The 10,156-nt window shown below is 35.3% G+C and overlaps 1 long non-coding RNA gene across 1 annotated transcript; it reads left to right on the top strand.

Annotated features, from left to right (window-relative positions):
- The first annotated feature begins 561 nt into the window (after positions 1–561).
- On the top strand, positions 562–6,639 carry LOC141828829 (uncharacterized). The gene is made up of 2 exons (XR_012601840.1): positions 562–789; positions 6,375–6,639. It is a non-coding gene; the product is annotated as an uncharacterized LOC141828829 (long non-coding RNA).
- Positions 6,640–10,156: the final 3,517 nt, after the last annotated feature.

Genomic DNA, 10,156 nt, shown 5'->3' with positions numbered 1-10,156 from the left:
TACCAATAGCTGATGCCTTCCTAGATAAGCATCTTTTATAACTGCAGGATGAGTCCCCATGATATGTAGATCTGGTAAATTTTTTAGTATCAAATATTTTTCCCACACAATTTACACGAGCATAGAAAGATAAATTAAGAAGTGATGTGAAATATTATGTGTTAGATGAACCATATTTATGAAAATAGGTATTTTCAAAATAGATACTTTTTGAAAAATTAGTAATTATCCTTTTAAGTTAGAATCTCACCCTTAACTTGACACATCCTTAGGACTTTTTGTTTGTAAAATACCAGAAGATACTAGGATTTAATTGTAAATAACTTTACCATAATAATGTTATTTAGGGGAGATTAGAAAGGTTGGGATGATTTGTTTTGATTAAACCAAACCCTAATTCTATATATAGTCTTAATGGGTTATTGGTTATAAGGTTATAGGGTTTAATATGGGTTAATGGAGGCAAACTCGTTAACACTAATGGATCCTAAACCTATAAGCGGTTAACGCCGAATAAAAAGGCTCGGTTGAGAAACCTACAGTAAACCTAAAATCGTGATATGATCTCTGTTTTTCCTCCCCCGTGTGCGTTCTTCTTCTCCGTCGACTCCTTCCATCGCGTGATTCTGCCCCTCTTCGTTTCCACCGATGTCGACGCTGCCGCCTCCTTTTCCCCCTTCCTCGTGTTTCCTCCACCCCACAGCCGTCGCCACGCCTTGAGTCACCGCCGCAGGACGCCGACGCCGCCTGCCGCTCCCGACCGCACAAGGGCGTCGCCGGACCGGAGAGGTAAGGGGAAGTTAGCTAGGTTTATTGCTTCGGTCTTGAGTTGAACTAGTTGGATGGCTTTCAATCTCCTTGGATTTTGATCGTTTGCGTTTCCACAATTGAGGGGGGCTGAAACGATAGGAATTTGTGTTGGTTCTGCCACAAGGAGAAGAAGAAAAGGCTGAATTGTTAGGGTAAGGAAGGCTAGGGCTTTAGATCTGAGGTGAGTTCTTTCCCTTGAATCCGATTAAGCCTTATTTCAGCAATATATTGAAGATTTATTGGGTTTTGGGTGATCTTGTGGGATCGGTTAGGATGAATTGTGAGGAGTTTCTGTTGAATTGTGGACTGATCTGTTGAGGGATCAATTTCCATGTGTTGAATGATCTGATGTTGTATTGTTGTAAGATTTAATTAATAGGTTGTTGATTGTAGTTATGATTAACCTATGTTAAGGAAGGATTGGGTTTTCGATTAATTAAATTGTGACTAAGTTATGTTTAACCTTGGGATTAGGTTAAATTAGATGGGTTAAGGATTAATGATTGTTGGGTTAGAATTTATGTATGATAAATTTAATACGATAGTGTATTAAGTATTGTATTATTATTGTTGCAGGACCTTGACTTGACTGGTCCTATTATACACAGAGTCTGATTATTTTCTAGGGGTTCAGTTGTTGATAGTCGTCTGATCAGGTGGGTACCCTGTATCTGGTCAATACAGATCCATTCTTTAAGTGCATGTTTTATTACTATTTTATCTACTCTATTGCCATTCCTGCTATTTGAGATAGTTAGTGTTAGGTTGCAAGGGTGCAAATATAGTCCCACATCTAAAACACATGGAAAAGATCATGGGTTTAAAAGGATGAAAGATATCTCCATTGGTATAAGGCATTTTGGGGAGAGCCCAAGAACAAAGCCATGAGGGTTTAGGTCCAAAGTGGACAATATCATACTATTGTGGAGATATTTTGATTCCATTGGTTCTTACAAGTGGTATCAGAGCGAGACCGCTCTTCACCGGACTAATCGCCGGAAGAGCTGTTGGTGCAAGATGCACTAAGATCTTGCCTAGAATTTTAATGTTTGACAATACACTTAAGTCTGGTCAATTTGACCAAGGGTTGACCCAAACAGGATCTGATGTTTGGATGTATGGAAGTAAGTGAAGTCTATGTTGGGGCAATTTTGCCCCAAGCGATTTGGATTTTAATGTTTAACTAAATCAGGTTAAGTTAGGCAATGCTTGTTGATCTAACATGTGTGACTTGAGTTCACAGGAAAGTCCAGAAATGAAGTCTTGGCACTTGGTGAAGTCCCGGAGGCGCGGCTTCTTGGCAAAGGACGAAGTCCCGGAGGCGAGGTCTCTTGGCAAGAGAAGTCTTAGCACGATAAAGTCAAGGGAAACGTGTCAAGCAAGTGCAAGGAAGTGCACGAGGCTTGTGGAAGGCGTTTGAAGACTTGTGTCAAGGCTAAGGGATAAAGAAGAAGCTGGAAAAGAAAGTTTTTAGCTTAGGCAGTCGACTGGCCCTGCCAGCAGTCGACTGGTGTTGATCCGAAGAACACACAACCAAGAACAGAAAGATCAGTCGAGTGGACAATCGACTGAGACCAGTCGACTGAGGTTGGAGCAGTCGACTGATATACTGCCATTGGGTGACAATTGGTAAATTAAATGCATATTTAATTGTCGTTGAAGCTCATCAGTCGACTAGCCCTAGGAGTAGTCGACTGGTGCACTAAATTTTATAAAAAGAGCGGTCAACGTCGCAGAGCATATAGATCTGATTCTTTATCTTCTTGAAAGCTCTTTCATACTGTTAAAATCTCTTCTCTTCCTCTCATACTTCACTACAAATCTTGTACGAGGAAGAAACTCTGTTGTGATTTCTCCGTCTTTGAAGTGTCCTTCGAAAAGGAGATTGTTTTCATAGTGGAATCGTCGGCTGCGTGTATGGATCCTTGGATTAGTCACCTCGTTGAGGTGGATACCAAGTAAATCGAATCGGTTTAGCGTTTGTTTCTTTGTGCTTCATTATTATTATTTTGCTTCCGCTAACAATCTCGCAGAGAAAAATCGAAAGGCGTTATTCACTCCCCTCTAGCGAACGCCTCAATCCCAACAGTCTAGTCAGACGACTAGCGAGAAGACCTAGTCGGTTAGACTAGGCAGTGGATGTTCTAATCTAAAAGATTAGGCAAGGGAAGTCCTGGTGAGTGAAGCTGGTTCAGGGACAGACTCTGAATTAAAAGGATAATTATTAGTTTTTCAAAAACCTACCTATTTTGAAAACACTCTTACAAAACTATTTAAAAACAATATTTTAAAAATTATTATTACCCATTATTCTTTTGATTTAGGATCAAACCCTAAGACATACGGGGGAGTTTGCTTTGTGGTTAACAAAGGGCCCTGAGGACGTGTCTAGTTAAAGGGGAGATTCTAATTTTAAAAAGAATAATAAATAGTTTTTTAAAAACTATCTATTTTGAAAATTATTTTAAAATTATTTCAAAAATTATTATCCATTATTCTTTTAATTTGAGTCAAACCCTTAGACACACAGGGAGATTGCTTTGTGGTCAACAAAGAGCCCTGAGGATGTGTCGGGTTAAGGGGGAGATTCTGGCTTAAAAGAATAATAACTAGTTTTTTAAAAATACCTATTTTGCAAAATACTTTTGAAAACTAGTTTGAAAAATGCCTTCAAAATCTATTTTAAAAATCAAAATTACATTGAAAGTTTTTTACAAAAACTTGGTTTTTGAAAAATTAATTAAAAAGACTTATAAAATTTTTTATTTATATATATTTTTTAAAATCTACTATGGTCTTTCAAGAAGTGTCAAGACTTAATTGTGACCATAGGGATACCATTATTGTTGGTGCAAGAGAGAATGGACTTATAAATGTTAAATCTTTTTGATGTGTGAAAAGGGGGAGAAGGGACCTTAAGTTAATAATCTAGATTTCTCCCATATTATTAAACCCCGACCTATATTAACTTAAGAAATTGTCAAACATCAAAAAGGGGGAGATTGTTGGTGCAAGATGCACTAAGATCTTGCCTAGAGTTTCGATGTTTGACAATACACCTAAGTCTGATCAGTTTGACCAAGGGTTGACCCAAACAGGATCTGATGTTTGGATGTGTGGAAGTGAGTGAAGTCTAGTCAGACGACTAGCGAGAAGACCTAGTCGGTTAGACTAGGCAGTGGAAGTCCTAATCTGGAAGATTGGGCAAGGGAAGTCCTGGTGAGTGAAGCTGGGCAAGGGAAAGTCCTAGTTGTAGGCTAGGCAAAGGGAAAGTCCTGGTTTGGAGGATCAGGCGGAAGTCTTGGCATAGTCGAAGCACTAGGTGAAGTCTGGGCTGGTCTAGGTGACCGAGTCGCAGCAGAAGTCTGGGCTGGTCTAGGTGACCGAGTCGCAGCAGAAGTCTGGGCTGGTCTGGGTGACCGAGTCACAGCAGAAGTCTGGGTTGGTTAGAGAGAACCGAACCGCAGCACAAATCCTAGGGGCTGAGGACAGAGCCGAGCAAAAGTCCAACAAGTCTGGAGGACTTGGTTGGCATAAATTCTCCTGAGTGGAGTGGGTAAGGGCGCGTTCCCGGAGTGGAATAGGAGGCGTCAGACTAACCTAGGATTTCGATAGAAATCCGAAGTTAGACCCACAAGGTAAGGCTTAGGATTGTTTGTATATTTGTATGTTTGTCTTGCAGGAACCAAGGAGATGGAAGCAAGATGGAGAAAACATAAATGAAGCAAACAAAGCAAAGCCAAACCAACCAGTCCAGAGAATCCAGTCGACTGGGACTGGAACTGGAACCCAGTCGACTGAAGGGCCAGTCGACTGACATGTGGATAAACGAGCAGGATGAAGTTCTATCTGCCACGCAAGCTGGAGTCGACCCAGATTGGCATCTGAGTCGACTCAGGAGCAGTATAAAAGGAGGTGAACGTGCAGAAACAAATTCATTCAAGCCAGAAAGTTCCCTGCTCAATTAGTGGTGCTTCTGAACGCGAACGGGGCCAGACACTTGCAACCGGGGAAGATCTAGGAGGAGTGCGCGGTGCTCAGGACTTCCAGATCGGCGGCACTTGTTTGGTTTATTTTTCTTACTTGTCTATTATTCTATTTTTCTATTGTTGCATTATTCTTTACGGACTGTAAGACGGGTTTCTCCGCCTCCGAACGACCGTTCGGAAAGGAGACCACTAGTGGACGGGCGCCTCCCGAATTAGGCCTTGGACGTACTAACCCTGGGGGGTTAGGAACCAAGTAAATCTCGCGTGTCCCCTGCATCTTATTTCTAATCCGCTGCTTAGTATTCTGATAGTTAACGAAAGATTTCAAAAAAGCTACACGCGCTATTCACCCCCCCTCTAGCGCGTACACGATCCTACAATCGAGGATTCAGACATCAAACGGAGACTTTCCGTTTGAGGGGGGCCTGTGGTCCTTTGTTTGAGGGGGGGAATTGTTGGGGTGCAAGGGTGCAAACATAGTCCCACATCTAAAACACATGGAAAAGATCATGGGTTTAAAAGGATGAAAGATATCTCCATTGGTATGAGGCCTTTTTGGGAGAGCTCAAGAATAAAGCCATGAGGGTTTAGGCCCAAAGTGGACAATATCATACTATTGTAGAGATATTTTGATTCCATTGGTTCGTACAGTTAGTTAGTTAATACCGTTGATATCCATGCTTGAAACCTGCTATTTGACCTTTTGGTGATCTACTATTGCTATATCGATACCTTGTTATATGTATCATTCGTTATGCGGATACTTGTAGGATTCATAGATTGATACATGTTGAATGATCTTTGATGGATCTACCTACCGTAGGAAAACCTTACGTGTTGTATCCTTGACCTTGTTGACTTCTCTTTGACACCTGTTGAACATACTGATTAACCGTAGTTATTACATATTGGGATGACCATCATACATCCATACTTAGTTGTAGTTGTTGTGGACATCATTGTTGGCTGTTCTTGTTGGCTCTCGTCCGGCACCGTGTTGTGGTGAGATTCAGTGGCGAGAGCATATATTGTACTATTGTTGGGTGCAACCAGGATTAGCTATATAGCCCTCCTGCTACACTGCCGCTCCCCACTAGATTAGTGGTGGTTTGTTGTTGGAGCCTGTGCAGTATGTCGTGTCTGGCCCCTCAGTTCACTGTGTGCTCTAGGAGAGTGACTGGGGAAAGCAAATTGAGGACAGAGACTTGCATTTGTTTGCGATGGTTGCTGCGTGTTTTCCATGCACTCGTTGGTAGAATTACTATATAGTTTATTTTAATCATATGTTTATGACTATTGCATTTGTTTGCTATGTTTGTTGCACTTTTATGACATTACATACATGATCGCATGTACCTGATACATATACCTGTTGTGTAGTACTACTCTTTCCTTATTATTTCAGTTGAGATACCGTGCTCGATCACTATGATCTTCGTTGTCTGTAGTTACCCATTATCTGTTGATTATTGTCTATTTTTCTGTTTATCTTTTCAAGCACTTCTATTATTCTGTATCCACTGAGCATCTAATGCTCACTACCCAGACCCTGGGGTTGTATTGTTTTCTTTCCAGGTAGCAGATAGGTTACTTAGAGCTTGGAGTTTCGGTCGACTATTGCTGTCTCACATCAAGAGGTTGTTGGTTGTGGTTTTCTTACGGTTATGTTTGGTTTTCCGAGGACATGTATTTATGTGGGATTGTGGTTGTGTTGGATTTATTATATTTCTGTAGTTGTGTTGGATTTGCATTGTGAGTATTCGTGTGGGTGGTTTTACGATGTTCCGTTATGTAAAAGTTGATTTATGTTGGTTAGTATGCATGGTATTGTGGTTGTGTAGCCGTGTGGGCCTTACTTCATATATGTTGGTAGTTGTGTGTGTTTATTGGACGTGTAGTCCTATTTCCGGCCGCTTGTTGCCGTGTATTTATGCATGTATTCAGGGGAATTGTCATAATTACTGGGGAGATGTTGCCGAAATTTTTCGGACGGCCTTCCCGGGGCGTGACATTGTTAATGACAAAGTAATCTCCCTACGTGTCTTAGGGTTTGACCCAAATCCTAATGGATAATGGATAATATTTAAAATAATTTTGAACCATATTTTAAAAAGTTTTCAAAGATTTTTCAAAAATTATTTTTAGAAAAAATAATTTTAAAATATGTTTGCTCTTTTGATTTTAGACTTCCCTTTTATCTGACACTTCCTTAGGGCTCTTTGTTGACCATAAGATAAACTCCCTATGTGTCCAAGAGATTAATCCAAGTCAATAGTGCAAGTAGTTTATGATTTTCAAATTAGATTTCAAACTATGAATTTTGATTGAACTTTCAATTTGGACTCCCCTTAAATCTGACACTCGTTTAGGGCTCCTTATTGTCCACAAGGCAATCTTTCTATGTGTCTTAAGGGGTGTTCTAAGTCAAAAGCTCACTGTTTAAAACATTTTGCAAAATATGAGTTTTTGAGAAAATATTTTCAAGAGGTTTTTCAAACAAGTTTATTTTTTAAAAAACTTATTAGAAATTAGGTATTTTAAAGATAAAGTCTTTTTAAGAATGACCTCCCCCTCAACTAGACATTCTCTTAGGACATCCTTGTTAACCACAAGAATGACCTAGAAGTTTGTGTCTAAGTGTTGATCAATCAATTTTCAAATATATAATATTTTAAAAACTATAGTATAGATACACACAACAAGCATGAATATCAAGTAAATATCAAATTTTCAAAAATAATTTTTAGAAAATAATTTAATAATTTTGAAAATAATTTTTAAAACTTTATACTTTAATAGTCCTTATCATCTCACCCATTCTAAGTGCCTCAGTACATGCATATAAGAGTTACTTCATGGGTTTTGTAAGATGAGTTGTCAATTTTATCTTTACTAATTTTTAGTTAAGTTTTAATGAGTGTTTGACCTTATGTTAGATTCAAGTTTAACTATCAGTCAATTAAGTCCACATTTCAAAAATTAACTTCTAGGTCATGGCGAGTCAAGGGCGTTTTTGGTTATCGGAACAAGGACCACTTCCTTAGATAAATCCTTTTTAATAAATTATGACCTTAATCAATTGCTTGAGAAACCTTGATCTAACTAGTCTAGGATTTGATGAGGCAACTTTGGTTAGTTCTACTTAGCTAAGAAAACCAAACAAGATACTTCTTACCCCACTTGACTACCTAGACCATGCTTCCCTGATGTACTCTCATCTCGCCCCACCCTAGTACTATGTTGGGAAGTGTCAACCATTCATGTATCCTTAGCTAACCGTTCTAGATTAAGCAATAAATAAATATGATGACATGTCATTTATGTGAATTTAAAATAAAACAAATGCATGTTCATATCACATATGCATGAGTCAACAATTCAAGTAATTTTTTAATTTTTAATATTGCATCAAATTCTGGATTTTATATATTTCGTGTGGACCCATGAATGTGTCAACCCACTTTGACACACTTTAAATTTTATTAAATTCTTATTTCATTTGGTAATATTTTAAATTAATTTCATAATTATAAGTATTTTATAATTAAGTTTATGACTTTTAAATTATTTTTTGAATTAAGTTATTTTTGAATTTGTTTGAGTTTGAATTTCAATTATTAATTTGTTTAAGTTTTGAATTTTAAATTTTAAATTTCAAATTTCAAATTTTAGTTTTGAATTTTAAATTTAAGCTTTAAATTTGAATTTGAATTTAAGTTTTGAATTTTAAATTTAAGGTTGGGGATTTAATTTTAGATTAAGTTACATTCCACAGTTAAACGAAACTTGATGATAATTAATTTTATTATTTAAATTTAATTTTTAAGATTTATGTTTGACTTGCTAAAATTCATAGAATTATTTTCTAGAATTTTAGGATTTAATTTTAATTTTTTGGATTTAAATTTTTAAAATTATTCATTATTTCATAATTAAAAGATACACGGTTATAGTTAATTTTATTATTTAATTTTATATTTTTAATATTTAAATTTGAATGATTATTTTTAATGTTTAAATATTTATTGTAAGAATTTTTAAGACTTAATTTATAAATTTTTGTAATTAAATTATTAATTTTAAAATTTTTTCTTGATGGACTTTGAATTTATTTTATTATTACGATTATCTCTATTATTTAATTTTAAATTATTAAGTAAATTTAAATTATTCATCTTATCTTGATGTTTATTAATTTTATCTTATTTGAATAAATTTTTATTAAATTTTGGATTTATTAATTTAATTAAGTTGAATTATTAAATTATAAATTATCTTGGTTGAATAAGTTAAAGAATTGGTCTAATTTTTTATTTATTTGTATTAAATCTAAATTAATTAAATTTAAATTATTAATGTTTGATTTTGTTAAATTTGAATGAGTTAAATTATTTAATTCAAATTTATTATTTAATTTATTTAACTTAGATGAATTTTTATTATTGATAATGTCTAAGTTTGAATTTTCTAAATTTGAATTGTTCAAATTTGACTTAGTCAAATTATATAAATTTAAATTTTCTAATTTTTTCAAGTTTGAATTAGTCAAATTATTTAAATTGTTCATGTTTGAATTGGTCAAATTATTTAAATTTAAATTATTTAAATTGTTCAAGTTTGAATTGGTTAAATTATTTAAATTGTTTAAGTTTGAATTGGTCAAATTATTTATATTTAAATTATTTAAATTATTCAAGTTTGAATTGGTCAAATTATTTAAATTTAAATTATTTGAATTGTTCAAGTTTGACATGGTCAAATTATTTAAATTATTTAATTTATGTAGATTTAACTTTTTTAAAATATTTGAATTTTCTAATTTATCTAGATATGAATTTTTGAAATTTTCTAAATTATCTAGATTTAAGTTTTTAAATTTTTTAAAATTATCTAGATTTAAATTTTTTAAATTTTCTAAATTATCTATATTTGAATTTTTCAAATTTGAATTGATGATATTTTATAACTTATCTAAATTTTCAACAAAATTATCTAAATTTTCAGAAAAACTAAATATAGCATGGAAAATCCTAGGGGTTCTTTTGTAATTTAATGAACTTACCGGTATCGCATCCTCTAATTCTGGTTTCTTCTCCATTGCCTTTCTCTCTGGACATCGATTCTTGTAGTGTCTGCATTTTTGGTACTTGAAGCACTTGATGTGGTCTTTATTCTCTTGGGCTCCTAGCATCAATTGCTCCTTTGCCGTCGGTGGTGTCGTCTAAATCTTACGAGTATGACATTGATTTTTGTAGTGCCCGCTCTCCCTGCACTTAAAATAAATTATATAAAATTTAAAACAAACTTTACAAAAATTACCTTTCTCCCCCTCCATCTTTACCATCTTGCTCCCGTGG

The sequence above is a fragment of the Curcuma longa genome, chromosome 5, assembly GCF_044706935.1.
Source record: "Curcuma longa cultivar G26 ecotype Majalengka, Jawa Barat chromosome 5, ITB_CL_G26_1.1, whole genome shotgun sequence".
NCBI classification, from domain to species: domain Eukaryota; kingdom Viridiplantae; phylum Streptophyta; class Magnoliopsida; order Zingiberales; family Zingiberaceae; genus Curcuma; species Curcuma longa.
This window is presented reverse-complemented; position numbering and strand designations above follow the sequence as displayed.